The following is a 23,891-nucleotide window of genomic DNA, read 5'->3' on the forward strand; positions in this document are numbered from 1 at the left end:
CGAAGTGCATGGCACCTCTCCAGCTCCAGGACCTCCTGCTTGTATCGTGTGAGGATGAGGAGGCATGGGGGTCCCCCACCAGTCCACGGCCTCTCAACATTGTTAGGGGATGTTTTCTCCTGCAAGGACAGAGGAGCATTGATTAGCCCACCCTGTACCTGCATTGCCATTGCAGCCTGGCCAACTCCACCTGAGGAACACCTTGCATGGCTCGGCCGATTCATGGTCCTCAAACTGCAAGGTACTCAGTCCAAAGCAGTTCACCTCCTTGGCCAGCTCCGGCATCATTGACATTTGCCACTCACAATTTAACACCTCTGATGTCCATGGGGGGATGGGCAGCTCTTAACTGTTCTGCAAAATGACCCATGCCAACCCGGTACTCACCCTCCCCGTTCGCAGATCATTGAAGGGCTTCCTGCACTGCACCCATGTGCGCCGCACCATGTCATGGCTGCTCACCCTGGATGCCACGCCTCCCAAGCCTTTTTGGTGAGGTGGGGGGGGGCCTCCTCCTCCTGTCCCTGGGGACAAAGGTTTCCCTCCTGGCTGCCACCTCCACCAGGAGGGCTGTGAGGCACTCATCCAAGAATCGCAGGGCCAACTGCCCTGCCAACCTGCCCTCCTGCCTGCCATGTCTAACCGCACTGGAACCCATCGAGACTTCAACGCGCTTCCGTGGCAGCCTTTCAGAGCTGCCTAGGCCGCTTTTGAATCAGCCGCTGGGTCGCTATTGCCCCCGCCTCTGCTCGTCCCTTCTCGCATCTTCCCCAGCCGGCTTTCATGCTAGGCGGGCCTTAATTGGCCCACCAGAATGAAATCGCGGTGTACCGCCGATCGTGGGTGTCAGCCGGCTTCCCAGCTGCCCTCGCCCACCCCCGCCGAGCCCACATGCCAAGGGCAAAACCCTGCCCATTGTCACGATCACCTGCATCATGGACTCCACCATTCACAGTGCATGACCATAAGGCCATAAGACATAGGTGCAGAAGTAGGCCATTCAGCCCATCAAGTCTGCTCTGCCATTTGATTAGATCATGGCTGATCTGATAATCTTCAACTCCACTTTCCTGCCTTTTACCCATAACCCTTGATTCCCTGACTGATTAAAAATCTGTCTGTCTCAGCCTTGAATATACTTAACGACCCAACCTTGACAGCGTCTGCGGTAAAGAATTCCACAGATTCACTACACTCTGAGAGAAGAAATTCCTCCTCATCCCTGTCTTAAATGGTTGACCCTTTACTCTAAGGTTATGCCCTCTGGTCCTAAACTGTCCCACCAGGGAAAACAACCTCTCAGCATCTACCCTGTCAAGCCCCCTGAGAATCTTATATGTTTCAATAAGATCGCCTCTCATTCTTCTAAACTCCAATGAGCACAGGCCCAACCTACTCAACCTCTCCTCATAAGAAAATCCCTCTATCCCTGGGATCAACCTAGTGAACCTTCTCTGGGCTGCCTCCAATGCCAGTGTGTCTATCCTCAGATGAGGGGACCAAAACTGTTCACAGTATTCTAGGTGTGGTCTAACTAATGCCTTGTATAGTTTTAGCAAGACTTCCCTGTTTTATACTCCATTCCCTTTGTAATAAAGGTCAACATTCCATTTGCCTTCCCCATTACCTGCTGAACTTGTATGCTAGCTTTTTGTGATTCATGCACAAGGACCCCCAAATCACTCTGTGCTGCAGCTTTCTGCAGTCTTTCTCCATTTAAATAGTATTCAGCTCCTCTATTCTTCCTGCCAAAGTGCATAGCCTCACATTTTCCCACATTATTTTCCATCTGCCAAGTTTTTGCTCACTCACTTAACCTGTCTATATCCCTCTGCAGATCCTATGTGTCATCCTCAACTGCCTTCCCACCTATTTTTGTGTCATCTGCAAACTTGGCGATGGTACATTCACTTCCTTCATCCAAGTCATTAATATATATTGTAAATAATTGTGGCCTCGGCACTGATCCCTGTGGCACTCCACTGGTTACAGGTTGTCATCCTGAGAATGCCGCCTGTATCCCAACTCCTTGTCTTCTATTAGTTAGTCAAATCTCTATCCATGCTAATATACTACCCCCAAAACAATGGGCTCTTATCTTATTAAGTAGCTTTATGTGCGGTACCCTATTGAACGCCTTTTGGAAATCCAAATATATTACATCCACTGGCTTCCCTATATCTACCTTGCTTGTTTTCTCCTCCAAGAATTCTAATAAATTTGTCAAACATGATTTCCCCTTCATGAAACTATGCTGACTCAACTTGATTATATTATGCATTTCTAAATGCTCTGCATGAGCTCTCACTGCTTCAGGGAACTTTGCCTGATGGCCACACAGCTGACGCTGGAGGTCCAAACAATGAGCCCCAAACTGTGACAGCTGTGGCCCTACCTCACTGTTTCGTGGAGCATCCCTGTGATTGTTCTCCCTCCTTCTGAGGGGGACTGTCCACAGATGTCAATGCCTCAGAAGCATCCTTTTGCACACTAATGTTGTGCTCTTCACCCAATGTGCCTGATTTTAAAACCATGCATGACCCACTGAGGTGCAAGTATCTCCACTGGTGCCTGGTGAGCTAGTCTGATGTGATACTACTCCCTCAGACAGTTTCTCACCTCTTGCTGTCCAAGGTGCTGCTCAGTTCCTAGGAGTGGGACCACAATGTTGGGATCTGTGAGCGAAACAAGAGAAGTTTATGAGAGGAAGGCATGGAGACTCTCATGATTTCTCATTGATGGGTCTATATGCTGCACCTTGTGCTCAGCATGCTGTTAGACTCAGCTTTCCTCACACATTCAGTGCCACTCTTCTACTGTTCAACCACCAACCACCCCCCAACACAACCATTCCCAACTACCCACACCAACAACACACCATTCCCGAGAAGCTCCTTCCATGGCTCTGTGCACCTGGAATGTGAGTTTGCTGTCACCCACACATTTTCTTTAAAGGGTCCTAGTGATACACATGGGCCTCTCTTCCATGGCCTGTATTGACCTCAGCATTAGGGTCTCACCTCCGGTCCTCTCCCTTTCACAAGGGAGGAGGCAGTGCAGTGCAGTATAGAGAAGGGGATTTCAACCATCTAGTTTGAAACAGAATTTCCTATCTGGCAGCAACACCCATTAGCACTGGGCGCCGCATCAATCTTCCAAGGTTGAAAAGCAGTCTGCACCTCGTGTCTGCCAGATACGGTACATGTTGCATGTTACGACTCAAGGGAGGCTACCAAGTAGGTGGAAGTCTCACTCACTCTACCAGAATGCAGCAGGTCACTGAACTGCGTGCCACACTTAATGTAGGTTCATCGATGCATCCCTGAGGTGATGACCATCTGCGTGATCTCAATCCAAGCCCTCATGTTGAGGATTGGGTACATCTTGCGGCCTGCTGGGAAGAGGATATTCCTTTTGTCACTGTCTGCCTGCACCATGATGCCTTGGCTGTGGTTGTTGAAGCATTGAGCTGGCATGCTGGGCTCTCTTGGCTGTTTCCTGGTTCCGCCATCCTGGGATTGGAGTAGATGAAGTACATGGGTGAGTTAGATGAGATGTGAGAAGAGGACCCCAAGCCAGGCAGTCAGCAGCACCTAGAGAGCGGGCCTGTGTGAGAAGGGCAGTGGCAGCAGGAGATAAATACTGGCAGCAGAGAGCCCCTTCAATCCGTTTCTACCAGTCAGAGCCGAAGTGTGATGTCAAAGGAAAACAGGTAGGTGATTGGTGGGTGTCTCTTCCGCGTCTCTATTGATTGGCCAAGTGGTTTAAATCCAGAGACGTTATTACAGCTGAAGAGTACAGTTAAGAAACTCACTTTTAAAATATTTAACATCCAAATTAGTGAATTAAATAGAATAGAGATGGCCGGGCAGGTGATCTGTTGCAGTTGTAATATGTGGGTGCTAGTAGAAGCTGGCACGATCCACGGTGACCACATCTGCAGCAAGTGTTGGCTGCTTGAGAAACTTCAGCTCAGAGTTGATGAGTTGGAGTCTGAGCTGCGGACGCTGCGACACATCAGGGAGGGGGAGAGTTACCTGGACACTGTGTTTCAGGAGACAGCCACATCCCTTAGATTAATTACGTCAAATTTGGACTGTGGTCAGGGACAGGAGGGGTGTGACTGTGAGTGAAGCAGGTATGGGGATCCAGAATTTAGCTTTGGAGAAGGCTCAGCCAGTGCCCTTGTCCCATAGGTATGAGGTTCTTGCCCCCGGTGTGGACGAGGGCACTGACTGCAGGGAGGATGTGCAAACTGACCACGGCACCGTGATACAGAGCGCCATTCAAGTGGGGGGAGAAAAGGGAAATGTAGTCATAATAGGGAATAGCATAGTTAGGGGAATAGATACTGTCCTCTGTAGCAAAGACAGAGAGTCCCGAAGGCTGTGTTGCCTACCTGGTGCCAAGGTTAAGGACAACTCTTCTGTGCTGGAGAGGAACTTGGAGTGGGAGGGGAAGATTCCAGTTGTCATGGTTGACATAGGTACCAATGACATAAGTAGGACTAGGAAAGAGGTTCTGCTGAGGGACTACGAGCAGCTCAGGGCTAAATTAAAAAGCAGAACCACAAAGGTAATAATCTCCGGATTACCACCTGAGCCACATGCAAATTGGCGTAGGGTAAATAAGATTAGAGAGGTAAATGTGTGGCTCAAAGATTGGTGTGGGAGAAATGGGTTCCGATTCATGAGGCACTTGCACCAGTACTGGGGGAGGAGAGAGCTGTTCCATTGGGACGGGCTTCATTTGAACTATGCTGGGACCAGTGTCCTGGCAAATTGTATAACTAGGGTTGTAGACAGGACTTTAAACTAATTAGTGGTGGGATGGTTCAATTGAAGGGAAGTTTAAAAAATCAAAAAGAAACAAGAGAGCAGAGGTGCAGGGTAGTGAAGAGGAGAATGATAATCAAAGTGTGACAGGAAGGGGCGAAAATATAAGCAGAAGAGCACAGCAGAAATTAGAACCAGAATGAGTAATAATGGTAAAAAGTCAAAGCTTAAGGCTCTTTATCTGAATGCACGCAGCATTTCTAACAAGATAGATGAGTTGATGGTACAAATGGAAATAAATGAATATGACTTGATAGTTATTACAGAGACGTGGTTGCAGGGTGATCAAGACTGGGGACTCAATGTTTAAGGGTATCCGATGTTCCAGAAAAATAGGCAAAAAGGAAAGGGAGGTGAGATAGCTTTGCTAATAAAGGGAGGTATCAGTGCGGCGGTGAGTAGTGATATAGGTGCAATAGATCATGATGTGTAACCAGTTTGGGAGGAAATAAGGAATAGCAAGGGGAAGAAGTCACGGTGGGAGTCGTCTATAGGCTTCCAAAGAGTTGATTCACTGTAGGACAAAGTGTAAAGTTGGAAATAATAGAGGTATGGAAGAAGGCGCTACAATTGTCATGGGTGGTTTTAATCTGCACTTTGACTGGATAAATCAGATTGGCAGGGGTAACATGGAAGATGAATTTGTAGCGTGCATCAGGTGTTGTTTCTTAGAGCAATACATTGCAGAACCAACCCGGGAACAGGCTACTTTAGATCTAGTAATGTGTAATGAGGTAGGATTAATAAGAGATACCATAGTTAAGGATCCTCTAGGGGTAGTGATCACAACATGGTAGAATTTCGAATTCAGTTTGAAGACGAGCAACTCGGGTCTCAAACCAGTGTCCTCAACTTAAATTAGGGCAATTACAGAGGTATGAAGGAAGAGTTGTCTAAAGCGGGCTGGGAAAATAGATGAAGGGGAAGGTCAGTGGATGAGCAGTGGCAGACATTGAAGCAGATATTTCATAACGCTAACAAAAATTTATCCTGGTCAAAAAGAAGGACTCGATGAGAAGGATGAACCACCCGTGGTTAACAAAGGTGGTCAAGGAGAGTATCCAATCAAGAACTAAGGCATACAAAGCAACAAAAACTAGTGCTAGGCCAGAGGATTGGGAATTTTTTAGAAACCAGCAGTGGATGACTCAAAAGCTAATAAAGAGGAAGAAAATTGATTATGAAAGTAAATTGGTAAGAAATATAAAAACAAACAGCAAGAGCTTCTACGGGTATATAAAAAGAGAGTGGCTAAAGTGAGCATGGGACCCTTGGAGGATATGGCTGGAGAATTGATAATGGGGAACAAGGAAATGGCAGATAATTTAAACCAATATTTGCATTGTGCTTCATGGTGGAGGACACTGAAACATCCCAAAGATATCAGATAAGCAAGGAGCTCATGGGAGGAAAGATCTTGCAACAGTCTCTATCACCAGGGACAAAGTATTTGATAAGCTAATGGCAGACAAGTTGCCAGGACCTGATGGCCTGCATCCAAGTGTTTTAAAGGAAGTGGCTGCAGAGTTGGGGAGGCATTGGTTGAAATAATCCAGAACTCACTGGATTCTGGGACGGTCCCAGCAATTGGAAAACCGTTAATGTGATGCCCCTACCCCTGTTCAAGAAGGGAGGGAGACAAAAAGCAGGAAACTATAAGCCAATCAGCCTAACATCTGTCATTGGGAAAATGCTGGAGTCCATTATTAAGGAAGAAGTAGCAGGACATTTAGAAAAGTTTAACCCAAACAAATAGAGTCAGCATGGTTTGTGAAAGGGAAATCATGTTTGACAAATTTGCTAGAGTTCTTTATAACAAGCAGAGTTGATAAAGGGGAACTGGTAGATGTAGTGTATTTGGATTTCCAAAAGGCATTCGATAAGGTGCCACATAAAAGGTAGGAGCTCCTGGTATTGGGGGTAATGTATTAGCATGGATTAAGGATTGGATAACCCACAGAAGACAGAGAATCAGGATTAATGGGTCTTTTTCAGGCTGGAAAGACATAACTAGTGGAGTGCCACAAGGATTAGTCCTCGGGCCTAAATTATTTACTATCTATATTAATGATTTGGAGGAACGGGCAGAGTATATTGTATCCAAATTTGCTGATGATACAAAAATAGGTGGGAGGACATGTTGTGATGAGAACATAAGGGATCTGCAAGGGGATAAAGATAGGTTGAGTGAATGGGCAAAAACTTGGCATATGGGGCAGAATTTTGCCGTCGGCGAGCAGGGGGCAGGGCCCACTTGCCGACTCGTAAAATGACGTGGGATGACGTTGGGGGGAATCCCCGACATCATCCTGGCCCATTTACATTTTCAATTGAGGCCATTGACAGGATCAATTATACAATTAAAGGACCTGCCCGTCCAACATTAAGGTTGACGGGCAGGTCAGGAGCCCCAGCGGGCCATAGAAAAAACATGAAACCTCATCCGCCGGCAAGATGAGGTTTCATGTAGGGTTTAAAAAAGTTTAATAAGCTTATTATGTAAATTATGAACATGTCCCATCTCATGTGACATTGTCACCTGAGGGGGACATGTTAAGGAATTTTTTTTTCTATTTTAAATATTCCTGGCAGACGTCATGCTGGGAGGGCCTTAATTGGCCTGCCCACATAAAATGGCGGTGCGGCCCACTTCTCCGGCGGGGATCTGCTCCCCGCCCGCCGGAGATTGGTTCGGGCCCGCTTGCCCGACAGGCAGAAAATTCTGCCCATGGAGTTTAATGTAGGAAAGTGTGAGGTCATGCACTTTGGTAGGAAGAATCAAAAGGCAGACTATTGTATAAATGGAGAGTGCAAAACAGGCGGATCTGGGTGTTCTTGTGCATGAAACACAAAAAGTTAGCATGCTGGTGCAGCAAATAATTAAGAAGGTAAATGGAATTTTGGCCTGTATTGCTAGGAGATTGGAGTTTAAAAATAGGGAAATCTTGTTACAACTGTACAGGGTGTTGGTGAGGCTGCACCTGGAGTATTGTGTACCGTTTTGGTCCCCGTATTTAAGAAAGGGTATACTGGCATTGGAGACAGTTCAACAGAAGTTCACTAGGCTGATTCCTGGGGTGAAGGGTTTGACTTATCAAGAACAGCTAAATGGGTTAGGCCTTTTTTTTTAGAGTTTAGAAGAATGGGGGTGATCTTATTGAAGCATACACGATTCTGAGGGGGCTTGACAGGGTAAATGTTGAGAAGATGTTTCCACTAGTGGGGGAGTCTTGAACTAGGAGACATAGGGCAGAATTTTGCCCTTGATGGCGGGTGGGCCCCACCGGCTCGGAGGTGGGTGGGCAGCCGATCGCTGCCGCCAAAGAGGGCCCCGCCACCATTTTGAGTGGGCAGGCCACCCGACAGGAAGTGCTATGCGCTTCCTGTGCGGTGGGGAGGGATTCCCCAACTGTCAAAGTGTGCTTTTTCATGCATGCGCGTGAAAGAGCGCACTGCTCCCTGAGACTAAGTGCTGACTCAGGGAGAGCACTGAAAGGTTTATAAACTTAAAAAATAGAAAAATAAAAAAATTATTAACATGTCCCCCTCATGTGATAATGTCACACGAGATGGGACATGTTAATAAATATCACATAAAGTTTATTAAAGTTTTTGAAAACAGCCATGAAACCTCATCCCGCCAGTGGATGAGGTTTCATGTTTTTTCAGAAGCCCGCTGGGGCTCCTGGCCTGCTCGCCAACCTTAAGGTTGGACGGGCAGGGCTTTTAATTGGCTTAATTATCCTGTCAATAAACTCAATTGGCCATTGACAGGTCGGCGGGCGGACAGCTGATTTTGCTGTTCGCCTGCCTTCCTGAATATTTAAATGGGGCGGGATGACATTGGGGGTTCCTCCTTTAATAAACTTTATGTGATATTTATAAACATGTCCCATCTCGTGTGACATTGTCACATGAGGGGGACATGTTAATAATTTTTTTATTTTTCTATTTTTTAAGTTTATAGAACTTTCAGCGCTCTCCCTGAGACAGCACTTAGTCTCAGGGAGCTGTGTGCTCTTTCACACGCATGCACGAAAGAGTGCACTTTGACAGTTGGGGAATCCCTCCCCCCGCACAGGAAGTGCTATGCACTTCCTGTCGGGTGGCCCGCTGGGCGGGCCTTAATTGGCCTGCCCACTCAAAATGGTGGTGGGGCCCGCTTCGGCAGCGGCGATCGGCTGCCCACCCCCCTACTTCTGCTCCTGTTTCTTCTGTTCTTATGAGTTGCTACAGTGCATCCTGTAGATGGTACACACTGCTGTCACTGTGCCTTGGTGGTGGAAGGAATGGATGTTGAAGGTGATGGATGGAGTGCTAATGAAGCAAGCTGCTCTGTTTGAATGATGTCAAGCTTCTTGAGTGTTGATGGAGCTGCACACTTCCAGGCAAGTGGAGAGTACTCCATCACACTCCTGACCTGTGCCTTGCAAATGATGGACAGGCTTTGGGGAGTTAGGTGAGTTACTCTCTGCAGAATTCCCTGCTCCTGACCTGCTGTTGTAGCTACAGTATTTACATGGCTGGTTCATTTCAGTTTCTAGTCAATGGTAACCCCCAGGATGTTGACAGTAGGGGAAATCAATGATGGTAATGCCATTGAATGTCAAGGGGAGATGGTTGGATTCTCTCTTGTTGGAACTGGTACTTGTATTGCATGAATGTTCCATGCCACTTATCAGCCCAAGCCTGAATGTGTTCAGGTCTTACTGCATTTGGACATGGGCTGCTTCAGTATCTGAGGAGTTGCGAATGGTGCTGAACATTGTGCAATCATCAGCGAACATCCCCACTTCTGACCTTATGATGGAGGGAAAGTCATTGATGAAGCAGTTGAAGATGGTTGGGGCTAGGACACTACCCCAGAAGAACTCCTGATGTCCTGGGACTGAAATGATTGACCTCCGACAACCACAATCACAACCCAGGTTACAGGGAGAGAATCAAAAGGCAGTACCCATGCAACTGCAGAAGGTGCAACACCTGCCCCTTTACTTCCCCCCTCCTCACCGTCCAAGGGCCCAAACACTCCTTTCATGTGAAGCGGCACTTCACTTGCACTTCCGTCAATTTAGTCTACTGCATTCGCTGCTCCCAATGCGGTCTCCTCTACGTTGGAGGGACCAAACGCGGACTGGGTGACCACTTTGTGGAACACCTTCGGTCTATCTGCAAGCATGACCCAGACCTCCCTGTTGCTTGCCATTTCAACACACCACCCTGCTCTCATGCCCACATGTCCGTCCTTGGCCTGCTGCAATGTTCCAGTGACGTTCAACGCAAACTGGAGGAACAGCATCTCATCTTTCGATTAGGTATTTTACAGCCTTCCGGACTTAACATTGAGTTCAACAACTTCATGAACTCTCTCCTCCATCCTCACCCCTTTTTTATCACTTTTTTTCTAATAATTATTATATATATATTTTTATATATATGTATTTTTCTTTTGCCACCTATTTCTATTCTTATTTTTACAATTTATTTCCATATTGTTTTATCCCCACCTTTTAGCCTATTTTGATCCCCTCCCCCCCACCCCACCCCCTCTAGGGCCATCTGTCACTTGCTCATCCTGCTTTCTACCCTTAATGTCAACATTAGCACATCCTTTAGCTAATATCACCACTGTCAACACCCCTTTGACCTTTTGTTTATGACATCTTTGGCAGTCTCTCCTTTGCCTCCACCTATCACTGGCCCTCTATCCAGCTTCACCTGTCCAACCCCCCTTATACAGCTTATATTTCACCACATTTCTATTTCTCTTTAGTTCTGATGAAGAGTCATACAGACTTGAAACGTTAACTCTGTCTTCCTCTCCACAGATGCTGTCAGACCTGCTGAGTTTTTCCAGCAATTTTTGTTTCTGTTTCAGATTTCCAGCATCCGCAGTATTCTGCTTTTATTTTATATTACAGGGAGAGAGGTTGTGTAGAGACTGTAGAGTTGAGGTCTTAGTGTGGGGTGTGTTGTGATTGTGTTGGTTACAGAACTATGTGTTAAAGAATTCTTCATAGTCTTCTTATGTTAACAGCAAGTCTTTATTAACTACTTCTAACTGTATATATATATATATATATATATAATAAAGGGTACAGGCAAGGAGCTATCTCCATATCTAGGTCTGCTCAACACCACACTGACACTAGGACTGGGTGATGTCTCTTCTCACATCACTAGGTGGGCAGTACTGTACTCAGTCCCAGATTAACCCTGTATATGTCTGACCCTTACACTACAAGGTGCAGCTCCTGCCTGGGCTGCTTCCACTGCAAGAGCAGGAAAACAAAACAGCAGCATGATTTTCAGCTAAACTCTTTTAGTGCAAATTGGGAACTGCAAGATTGCCTTATTTGTGTTTCAGCATAATCTCCAATGCACTGTAAAATTTGCATGATGAAGATCATTGGAGTTATAAAAGGATTAATAAAATTCAGTCCATTGTGAAAGTTGAAAGTAATAACGAAGAATTCTGTAAGATGCATTAACATTGAAATTGAATTTCAGCGTGGTTCTTAATGCATGATCAGTAATAACTTATCAGCATGCTAAACTGAAAAATTAGATCTTGGCTAGCAGTGCTTATTAAAGGAAGTTCCCTTATATTGAAATCGCTTAAAATGAAAACACATTCCTGGATAGTGCTCTCAACAGGGGATTTGGGTCGGGACAAGCCAGTTTGGGCTGGATGCTCATTTTGCATCCCACAAAGTTTTAGAGTAGAAATTTGTCTCGGCAATGATGCAAAATGGGCAGCATTGAATTGGTTGCCCATTACCTCTATAGTCTGATATTCAGTTTCATTAATGACAATAGAATTGAATATCAGGCGATGCGTATAGTGGACAACTGATTCAATAGCACCTATTTTGCACCACTGAGGCGAATTTTTACCCCTTTGCCTCTTTCAGCTTCAGATCCTGCCTGATTTCCACTGGGTGTGTTAGGCTATCAGAGTTTTTATGTGAGTTGTAAGATGGATTAATATTCAATAGCTTTTCTTAATTGCCTTCAGAAATTGTGGAGACTTTTTGGTGAGCTTTATTTTCTTAGGTCTTTCTTCGATCTCACCATTACCTTCTCAAGAAGAATTAGAGATTGAAGCTCACATCTCATGAAAGAATAAAAAAGTGATTGAATAGTTTGGGTAGTGTCCATGGAAGAGCAAATTGTACATGTCTTTTGAAGTGAATGTGATTAATGGGATAAAAGGACTCATTTCATATTTTCTTGCTTTTAAATGTGTTTTTCTAAAACATAAAAGATCATGCCAATGTCTAAAGTGACATTTTATTAGCAAATAATTTTATAACCTAAAATATTACAAACTGTTTATCTGTTTAGCATCAAGTGAACAATGTTAGTAAATCAAAGAAATTGAGACTGTTTCACCTCCACATGAAATCAGCTTTGGCTCCTGGAAACAGAATTTCTGATTTGACTCCAAACGGTAAAATCCTTGGGACCAAACAGATGTTAGTCAAAGGAACTCAATAGACATGTGATCTTGATGTCCTTCCCTTAGAGGTTGTGCAAGGGAAAAATAATATAACATCAAATAACTAATTACAAAATATAAATCTTGTTTTTCAATTACTGTAATGAAAGTGAAGGTAAGTGCTTGAGACATGCTGCATGTGAATGGCCCCAAAAGTTACTGTACAGAGAATTTTGGAGGCAAAGGCTCTTCACTCCCTCAAGTATATTTTTCTGACATTGCCACAGGCTCTATTAAATACTTACAGACATAAACCTTATATATTAACAGTTCTGATTGTTATCTAACCCAACCGGTGGGAATGGGGTGAGTTTTGATCAGAGACCTGTTTTACAAACCATGGATTTTACACACTGAAGTTGATGGAGTAATAAATCAGCCAGGACATAAAACTAGCATCTGACACAAACCCACTCCATTCTCATTGACAGGTTCGCTTAGAATTGAGGCTCAGTAGTCATTGTTTCCCTGATGAACAAATGATTCTGTTAGCACATCATGAAGAAAGTATATCCGGGCTGGATTTTTCTAATCCTTTCCTATACAGGGCTAGGAAAGACTTCAGATCAATTACTTAATGTAATCTTGTCCTGAATCTGGCTTGGTTTTCAGATGATGTTGAGGCAGGAGGCCTACGGTGCTGAACAGGGGAAGGTAAGATGGCTACGTAATGCTGCTAGGAGGGAAGCAGGTTTTCTTGGTTGGCCATGGAGGACCAGTGTTGAAAATGCATTTACCTCTTCCATGCAGCAGTCTTCACTCTCTTTAGCTGCTGGGTTTAATCTGGAAGACGAACAGGCTATGAGTCATGCAGACCCATTTTAATTACATTTCAATGACTAAGCTCTCCTGGGAGTGGGTTTAGTTGTTTGCCCTATTCCACCTCTGCTAAAATCAGAAGTGGCTGGATTCAAGGCCTGTTGGGTTCAGGTTGAGGAATTTTAAAATTTTCACAGCCCACCCTACCCAAACCCATCTGTTTTGGTGGTTAAAATTCCCCTCTATTTCTCCATTTGTATCTTTAGGCACCACTCCTGCCCCTAGTCAGATGAACTCTACGCAGGATTACTAAATCTAAAATTAAGTTGTGAAGTAATAGTGTAGGAACACTTAGCAGATTCATCTGAAATTTCCCTCCTGACAATTTGAATAGAGCTGTTAATCCATTAAAAATAAATTAGGTTAAATAAATGAGAAGGATTGCAGGGGAATATGGATTTCAGATGAAAATGGATTTCAGATAAATATGGATTTCAGGTTCTGATAAGCCATGATTTTATTGAATAATGGGGCAGGCCATTCTTATGTACCCTAGTATCTCTGCACTTTCAGGGCTGTTCTAACTGCTATGGATGAACCTGCAGAAAGGCACAAAAAATAGATCTAAATTGAGTATTGTCAAAACATATGGACATAAATTTCTTACAATCTAGAGATGAGAAAATGCAAAAACAAACAGTATTCTGATTATTTTACAAGAATTATGTTCTCTGTGAAAATATCAGTGAGATGAGTGGTACAAATGCAAAATTATTGTAGTAACTCCCCTCACGAGAAGATCCAGCAAACAGAGGAGGATTTTTATCTGCAAAAAAAGAAACAAAATTTGGGAACTGTTTTGAAAGATTTCCAAGATCTGAATACAGTGAAATTGATAGTACAACGGAGATAATTAAAAACTGAATGCTGAAAATCTGAAAAAATCAAGAGGAAAACTGCAAATACTCAGTGATTTAGTCAACATATGGAAGGGAGCATTTACTCAACTTTTCTTTTAGGCATTGACTGGTCTACTGTATATTCACAACTATGTATTTAATGACACACACATACACATGCATCTGTTTATCTTAATGTTATAAAAGAAAACAAGCCTTTCTGTAGATACTGGGACATGTCTCCAGCAGGTCAGGACTTCCCCCTACCCTGGACAATCCTCTGGCATTCAAATAACTTAAATATTGTATGTGGGCATCTTGGTTGGATTGGGAACAGAATTTCGTTCTGATAAGATTTGGAGGCCTGCCACAGTGCAAGCATGTAGGCAATTCCGATGCTGACTGTATAAGAAACAAACTGTTTAAAAAATATTCAGTTTCTTCTTTGAGTTGTACAAGTCTTTGCTCCATGAACACAGGCCCTGCTAGTAAGAACACAAGAACTGAATACCAGAGTAGAGGTGAGAGTTGCTGTTCTTGGCATCAAGGCAGCATTCAACTGATTATGAGAGAATTGTTCCCTGGCTATATGTTACACTTGACGCAGAGTAAGATGTTTGTGGCTGGTGCAGGCCAATCATTATGGCCCCAGAACATATCTGCAGAAATTCCACAGGGTAGCATTGTTGGCCCATTCATCTTCAGCTGCTTCATTGAGGACCTTCCCTCCATTAGAAGATCAAGGATGGGGCTGTTTTGCTACTGATGCGCAATGTTAATTGCCAATCGTAACTACCCTGCTAATGAAAGAGACCATCCTAGTCTACAAGGACCTGAACCACATCCAGACTGGACTGGCAAGTTATAGTTTATGCCAAGCAATGACCATCTCCAACAAGCAAAGGTCAAATCACCTCCCTTTTTTTTAACCTTTAATGGCACCACCATTATTACGTGCTGATTAAGGTTGGATAGTGGTTATGTTACTAACAATTCAGAGGCTTGGACTATTAACTTGGAGTTGTGAGTTCAAATGCCTCCACAGCAGTTAGGGAACTAAAATTCAGCTAATGAAATAAATAAAAATTTGGGTATCAGTAATGGTGACTATGGCATTACTGAATTGTTGTAAAAGTCCAACTGAGTTATGAATGTTTTTTAGAAAGGAAACCTATTGTCATCGCTATGGGTTTGACCTATATGTGACTCCAGACCCACAGCAATGCACATGAAAACAAGGATGAGAATTTTACAATTGATGCTTAACTGGGGTTCAATGTAGGTCAGCAAGCACAGGGTGAATAGGACTTGGTGTGAGTAAGGATGACTTGGATATTTTGGATGACTTCAAGTTTACGAAAGGTAGAATGTCAGATACCTGTCAAAAGTGTGTTGAAATAGTCAAGGCTAGAGATAACAAAGGTGTGGATCAGGGTTTCAGCAGATGAGCTGAAGCAGGGACCTAGTGATTGATGTTTCGGAGGTAAAAATAGGCTATCTTAGTGATGATTTGGATATCAGAATCTTATCTTGGGGTCAAATACGACAAGATTACAAACAATCTGGTTCAGCCTCAGAAAGTTGCCAGGGAGAGGGCTGGAGTTAGTAACTGGGAATGGGAATTGTGGCAGGGTGCAAAGAAAATGGCTCCACTGTTCTCAATATTTATTTGGAGGAAATGTCCACTCATTCAGTACTGAATGTTGGACAAGCAGCCTGATAATTTAGCAACAGTGGGGGAGCTGGGAGAGGTTGAGCTGGTGTTGTCAACTTTCTGTAAAAACTAATGCTATGCTTTTGGATAATGTTGCCAAGGGGCAGCAAGTAGATGAGAACTACTTGCAAGTGATACTCTGTTGTCATCAAACAGATAAGAATGGAACTAGGTAAGTGCAATTCCACTCAGCTAGATGGTGGTGGAGAGATGCAGGAGCAGATTGGTGTGGTAAGCAATGTAAAACATTGCAGACAGATTAACATGGGCGAGGAGGGATCGCTTACCTTTGTCACAGAAACATATGTAATTTGTCGCTTTAATAAGAGCATTTTCAGTGCTGTGACAGGGCAGACACCAAATTGGAGGGAGTCAAACACAGGGGAGAATTTTCTCCCTGTTGGGGAGGGGTTGGATGGGAGCGGGATCGCCGCCTGCGATCGGCTGTGCACTGCCATTTTACATGGGCGGGCCAATTAAGGCACGCCCAGCATGACGTGCACCTGGAAGCACTGTGTGCTCCCTATGCGGGCAGGGGGAGGAGGCTGAGTCGGAGCCTGCATGCGAAAGAGCACAGAAATCTCCCTGAGGCAAAGAGCTGCCTCAGGGCGATTAGTTTGATCTCTAAAAATGTTAATAAAGACATAAAAAACTTTTTAAGACATGTCCCCACACTGTCACATGAGGGGACATGTCTTAAAAAGTTTTTTATGTCTTTATTAACATTTTTAGAGATCAAACTAATCGCCCTGAGGCAGCTCTTTGCCTCAGGGAGATTTCTGTGCTCTTTCGCATGCAGGCTCCGACTCAGCCTCCTCCCCCTGCCCGCATAGGGAGCACACAGCGCTTCCAGGTGCACGTCATGCTGGGCGTGCCTTAATTGGCCCGCCCATGTAAAATGGCAGTGCACAGCCGATCGCAGGCGGCGATCGGCCGCGCACCCGCTCCCATCCAACCCCTTCCCAACAGGGAGAAAATTCTCCCCTGTGTTTGACTGTGACAGTGTCACATGAGCTGGGACTGGTCAATGAATTTTATTGAAAAATTTTATTAAACTTTAAAAACCTTCATGAAACCTCATCCCACCCGTGGGATACCTGAATGACGTGTGGTGACGTCAGGACGCACGCCCGATGTCATTGCGCGTCATTTTATGCATCAGCAAGTGGGGCCTGTCCCCACTCGCCGACCTGAAGATTCTGCCCATAGAGTTCCGGGAAAACTGGATATTGATTAGGGAGGTGACAGTATGTTCAAGGACTTTGGGAAGGAAATGGAGGTTGAAGGTGGGGCAGTACTTTGCGAGGGCATGGTGATGGTCAAGGGTTGCTTTTTTTTAGGAGAGAAGTGGAGGGTGGCGGATTTGAAGGAGAGAGGGACAGTACTTGAAGAGAGAAAATGGTTAATAGTATCAGCTGAAGTAAGATCTGGAAGGGAAGTTGGGTGGTCAGCTGTTTAGAACACTCAAAGCTCAACATCATCCAGGATGGAGAGATCAGATTGATTGGTGCCCCTGCCACTGAACTTAATCTTTACTCTTCCACCACCAGTACACTGTGGCTGTAGTACATGCAATCTGAAGGATGTACTGTAGAAATTCACCAATCTTACTTTAGGAGCATTTCGCAGCCCTGTAAGCATCATCATGGGAGCATCATCATCTTGGAAGTCCTTTTTCATATCACACTGCATCCTAATATTGACGTATTTACTGCTTTTCCTACATCAGCACAGAACATCCTTAGCATTCAGGTTGCAAACATTGAAATGGAAAATATGCCCTCCCTTACCACCTATGTCATTGGGCTCATGTCATGAGAGTGAGACCAAGAAGGGACACAATGATGTGTGCCCCTGAGCTGTAACATGGCCCTCTTGGAGATTCACTGAGAAATTTAGTGATCTCTGGTATATATTTGGAGTGTATTCCCTGACTGCTGTACTTCAAGGGCTGGATTTTCACTCCCAAGATGGGTGCACCAAATCACTAAATCTCCCAGCTCAGAGGGGGAAACGTGCACCGAATGACAAAATTCCTGGGGGGTGTGGAGTCGGATCACAGAGGCTGCTGAGTGAAGAGGCAGGCTGCTTAAAAGGCCTGCCTTAGTTCTCTGGGACTTTTCTCCAGTTGTTTCTTAAACATTAGGCCCTCTACCCACCCACTCCCAATGCCCATACATGCCAACCCCTGCTCCCCACCTATCCCCATGGCCACCGATAGCCCCAATGCCAACTTAGTGCCAACTCATGCCCTCCACCAACTCTGGCCCTTACACCACCTATGCCAACTGAGTGCCAACTCATTTCCCCCACCTGCTACCCTTTTCCTTTACACCTTCCATGCCAACTCACCCAGTATCCACCATGGGAAGACTTCAGGAGCCATGCTGAGATGAAATAAAGTTCTAAATATATCTATTATAGACTTCACTATATAAAACAAACACTTTTTTCATGAAATCAGATTCAATGTATTTAAAACCCCTCAAGTACTTAATCCCTTATAAAAAAAAACAAACGTGTATTGATAACTACAACAAAGACAGTTAATCCTTTAATAACCTCTTAGAACTAGCAATCAAATTATTAACTTACAGTCAAGCATTAATAATACTATATTAGGGTTTTGTCAACAAACAGCTATTAAAACTGCTGGAACAGATTTTCTTCCACCCTCACAGACAGGTAGTCATTTTCTTTTTCAATTTTTAAATGGCTGGTCATGTAAATAACAGCTTGATAGCTCCACAGACCCATCCATCCTTCACGAGCATTTATGACTTCTCTGAAGATTTGTAATTCCCACACTGTGGGATAAGACCTTTGCTGCAGTGAAAATGGGATCTCTTTGAACTCAGCAGTGAGTTCAAATGACCCTGCTGAGTTCACATCCCACCCATGTTCCCCTCCCCCTAGTGAAAATGGTTTTGCCAGATGCTGGATCTGGAATTTCGGATCCAGGGTCCATCAGCCATTTCGGATATGCTGGCTGAGAAAATCCAGGCCCAAGTATTCAAAAACAGTCAAAAAGAAAGCAAGGCAATCATTTTAGATTATACAGAGTGAATATCAATCAATAGAAAGTACAAGATTAATAAATGTTTTGAAATATACACTTCTTCATTTGTTTGGAAAATTCTAGAACATGAGCAGTTACAATGGTATTTTATTACAAATGTCTTTAAAACAGTATGAACTCCAGGTGACCAGCTATTAGAGTGTATTATTTTCCAAAGAGTCATTGATTCTATGGGCAGGACTTTACGCATCGGCGAGCAGGGGCGGGGCCCGTTCGCTGACATGTAAAATGACGCGGGATGACATCGGGGGGAACTCCCGACATTACTGCGCCCCATTTAAATTTTCAGGAAGGCAGGGGCGCAGCGAAACCAGCTGCCCGGCCGCCGACCTGTCAATGGCCAATTGAGGCCATTGACAGAGGCTATTAAGTAATTAAAGGACCTGCCATCCACTTAAGGTTGGCAGGCAGGCCAGGAGCCCCGGCGCGAACTAGAAAAAGCATGAAACCTCATTCACGGGCGGGATGAGGTTTCATGTAGCATTTAAAAAATTTTAATAAAGTTTTTGTGAAAATTATGGACATGTCCCAACTCATGTGACATTGTCACATGAGGGGACATGTTAGAGAAATTTTATTTTTCTATTTTTATCCTTTTGACATTTACAGCTGATCTCCCTGAGGCAGCACTTAGTCTCAAGGAGATGAGTGCGCACTTCCTTGCACATGCACGAAAGAGTGCACTCTCGATTTTGGGATTCCTCCCCGCCTGCACAGGGAGCGCATAGCGCTTCTGTGCGGATGTCACGCTGGGCGGGTCTTAATTGGCCCGTCCACGTAAAATGGCGCCATGCCCCCGATTGGGGGCGCCGATCGGAAGCGTGCCTGTGCGCGCCTGCCGTTCAACTTCCCCCCCCCCCCAGTCCCCAACAGGGGGGAAAATTCAGCCCTATATTTCATTTACTTCAAAGGTGTCTGTCTCTTCCATTAACACCAATAGGTTACATTTGTAAATAATGACCTGTATGTGCAGCTGATCTCCCACCACAGGGCCAAAAGCAGGAGGTTCTCCAACTTTGGCAGATGGCAGGACATAGGGGAGGCATATTCCTGGCAGTGGACAATCACAGGGACGGAACCTCAGCAATGTTAGCACTGCCACCGCCAGTGATGGACATTGCTCAGGCTGCAGCTGCAAGGAGAGGGTGCTTCAATGGCCGAGGCACCCTTGAGGAGGAGTAAGTGATATTGGGGGATGCCAGAGCCAGGCAGGCTGGGTCCAGAGATTGGGGGTATGGAAAGGTTGTTGTGAGGTATAGGTGCGTGTTGCTCCAGAGGCAGCCATTATGGCTGGGGGGTCTCTCCATTGGCCATGATGTGCCAAAAAGGAGGGTGCTCCCTAATCTTTCATCAGAACTGTTCTGATGAAATGTCACTTACCTGAAAGCTTAATTTTATTTCTCTTCTGGCTCTTCTGCCTATGGGAACATTTCTCTCCATCAATCTGTCTAGACCCCTCTTGACTTGGAACACTTCTAACAAATCTCCTCTTAATTTTCTCTTTTCTAAGGAGAACAACCCCAGTGCTATGTGTTCTAGTTGTCTTTTGGCTCCCAGATGTTGTTAATAATCACACTAAGTTTGTAAAGATCAGAAACTCATATTTAATTTTTCCCTGTTGCTGCTGTCTGGTTCAAAATAAAAACCAACTATGAAATGTGGCCCCCTGGACCACTTACACACAACACATTAGTTCCTAGCCAAGTAGCTCCTAGCTATTTACAGATATTTACAAATAATACAACGATACATAACATCCCTCTTTCTTTAAAATATAATGCCCCTATCATTGTAGCTGTTCCAGTCGTTATCTTTCATAGACTAAAGATCATCAATTGACTTTTGGAAATAAACTGAACCACTTCTTAGAGTCTTTTATAGAGCATATTCTTTTTCTAAAATATTAATCACAGTATCGCTTAAGTGGTAAGATGGTTTCCTCCATCTTATAGATTTGATATTTGTTACTCTTAGTGGTGAATTGGCATGCTGCACAGGCGATGTTAAGTGTGTTGTCCCTAGTGTTTCAGGAGTCATGCTTGCTGTTGCTAATGTTGTCTCATTTTCTGGTGATGTTGTCAATATTGTCCCCCTGGATTTTGATGTTTCTGGTGTTGTTGCTAGACTTTTTTGTTTTTTCCAGCTTCACCAGTAGGTCGAATGTGGACTTTTGTTCTCCTTGTTTGCTTACCGGTTTCGGTCTCAATTATGTATGGTGTCTGGGCTTCAGTAACAACTTTTCCTAGGCTCCAGGCTTTCATGATTGGATCCTGTACATGCACACTTTGTCCTTTCAACAGCTCAGGTAGGGTTTAGCATGTTTGTTCAAGTGCTCCTCTTTCCACTTCAGTGAGTTGTTGTCTCACTTCCTTCTGGTCACTCAGATGATGTATTTTGCTTGGCAGAATAGTCTTATATTTTCTTCCATTTAGCAATTCTGCAGGGAATTTCATGCCAGCCTTGAGAGGTGTGGATTGGAGTGTTATAACCAGTCCACGGGCGAGGTCCCCCAATTTGTTTACTTCCCGAATGAGACCCCAATTTTGTTATGCTCCCAGGTGAGGAGGAATAAGCAAGTTCCCCTTCTTTATTCAAACCCCTTGGTTGGTCGCAACAAGGTTAATTTAAAAAGGGGCTCTTCCCTCGTGGATACCTTTTCCCAATCCAAAGAAGGAGACAATTTAATCAGGCTCGCTTGAGTCAAAGAAAGAGTAAGATTATTAGTTCCTAAAACCCAAGAAAGAGTAATAAAAATGCAACATATGTACACACAGATCAGAAGTGAGGAGTTGAGTCCAAAAAAACCCGAATCAGTCTGGCTTTTCCATGAGGGGTAGATGGTGAAATGTTGTGGCCATAAGTTGGGTGCTTCCAGTAGAGCTGATTTTGGCAATTGAGCAGTTGGTTTGGAGACTCTTGGTTCTGCAGATTAGCTGAAGGAGCTGTCCTGTTTCCTTTTTGACTGTGGCTTTGCTGACTTACCTCCTGCCACAGAGAGAGAGAGATAGAAACTTTTACCTACGAGCTGCAGGGATGCCTAGTCAATGTTCTTCTGCTGTGACTCTCGCAGCATACACTAGTACACCAGGACTAGAACATACAGATCAAATTTGGAGTTGGCTTTTAGCCCATTTCTTTGTGTATTCCTGGAAGGGAAAAAACAAACATGTCATTTGCCCAGAATCTGCTTTCTTTCAACTCAGACCATTTCCACAGTCTGAGATATAACACAACAGGAGATAGTTTCTGCTGAGATGTGGTAATCAGTCTTCATTGTCTCCAACACCACTGGAGATTAAAGTTCAATCTTTTGCATTGCATTTCTTCCTTTCAAGTGTCTCTGACTAAAGTAGGCCTTGGCACATTTTTAGGTAAAATATTCCATGTTCTCTCTTTGGACTAGTTGGTCAAATATAATCCACAAAGGAACTTTCCATAAAGTGGTTACTTTACATTCTCACCCAGCTTTTGCTTGTATGTCTTTTTCAAAAAACACACGTCTTCCTTAAAAAGTTCAATATGCCCGCAAGTAATTTGGGGGTGGGATCCGCTGTCATGACATTTCCCCCACATGACAAATGGAATGAGATTCATTATAAAACAACAAACACACTCACACACACATTCATTCTCCTAGTCTTCATCAATATTATCCCTTCAGGTCTAACTGGATCTCTTTAAGTTTTGGACTGGGCGTCTGCAATCACATTTGATTTCCCAGCAATGAGGATGAATTTTAGGTGGTACAGTTTGAGAAACAAACTCCATTGAAATAATCTGGCATTATGTGTTCCTGATTGGTCTCCCTATCCCGGATTCATCTTCCTGGAGGAGGACAGCCCCTACCCCAATGTCACTCGCATCGATGGCTACTTCAAATGCTTGGTTAAAGTTCAGAGCTACAAGCATAGGCTTGGCTATTAAAATAACTTACAGCTTTTTGAAAGCTGCCTGGCATTTCTCAGTCCATACTATCTTTGCTTTCTCTGTAGTAGGTCTGTCAGTGGGGCGGCTACTGTGCTAAAGTTTGGGACGAACTTGTGGTAGACCCCACACATCCCCAAGAACCTCATGATTTCCTGTTTCGTTGTGGGAATGGGGAACTATGCTACTGCTTATACCTATGCAGACCTGGGCAGTACTTGTCCTTGACACACTATGTGTCCTAGTTAGGTCACCTGAGCCTTAGAGAACTTGTTCTTTGCGAGATTGACCACGAGGTCAGTGGATGGTACTCTTTGGAAGAGGGCTTCCAGTTGCTATAAGTGAGTTTCCCAGGTGTCTACTGTACACTAGGAAGTTGTCGAGGTACAATACACAATTGGATAAGCCAGCCACTACCTGGTTCATCAGCCTTTGAAAGGTGGCTGGGGCACTTCAAGTCCAAATGGAATGACTCGACACTGGTATAGCTTATCCGGACTTATGAAGGTGGAGGTTTCCTATGCATGGGCAGTCAAGAGAACCTGCCAGTATCCCTTGACTAAATCTATTTTTGTAATGTAGGCTGTTTTACCTACCCTACCTATGCAGTCTTCCGGCCAGGGTATCGGGTTGTAGTCGGCTTTGGTTGCTGCATTAACTTTTCAGGAGTCAATGCAGAACCTTGTGCAGCCATCTGGCTTGGGCACGAGCACAACTAGGGAATTTCAGCTGCTGCTGCTAGGCTCTTTTAGTTGGTGCTCCAGCATGTAGTTAGTCTCCCCCTGAACCTGGGCCAACTTTTCTGGGCCTAGACAATAAGGTGTTACCTTATGGGAGGGGCCTCTCCCACATCCAATTGATGTAGATCTAGTGTGGGGCAGCCTGGCTTGTCTGTGCATAAGCCTTTAAATATAGTGAGCAGCCTTATCAAGTCTGCTTGTTGTTCTGCACTTAGGAAGGTTAGCCGGGTGGTAGAGGGTTCAATGTGGGCCTCACCTATGTCTTCCTCCAATTCATCACCGCTGCTACCCTTATCCTCTAGGTGGGTGGCAATGGAACAGACCGTTACCTTCTTGTTCCCTTCTCAGCTGTGATATTGCTTTATCATGTTGACATGGCACAGCTGTTGCTATTACCCCCAACCTGGGGTCTCAGTTAGATAGTTCACTTCCCTGGGCTT

This window comes from Cetorhinus maximus, chromosome 9 (assembly GCF_964194155.1).
Source record: "Cetorhinus maximus chromosome 9, sCetMax3.hap1.1, whole genome shotgun sequence".
Taxonomy (NCBI): domain Eukaryota; kingdom Metazoa; phylum Chordata; class Chondrichthyes; order Lamniformes; family Cetorhinidae; genus Cetorhinus; species Cetorhinus maximus.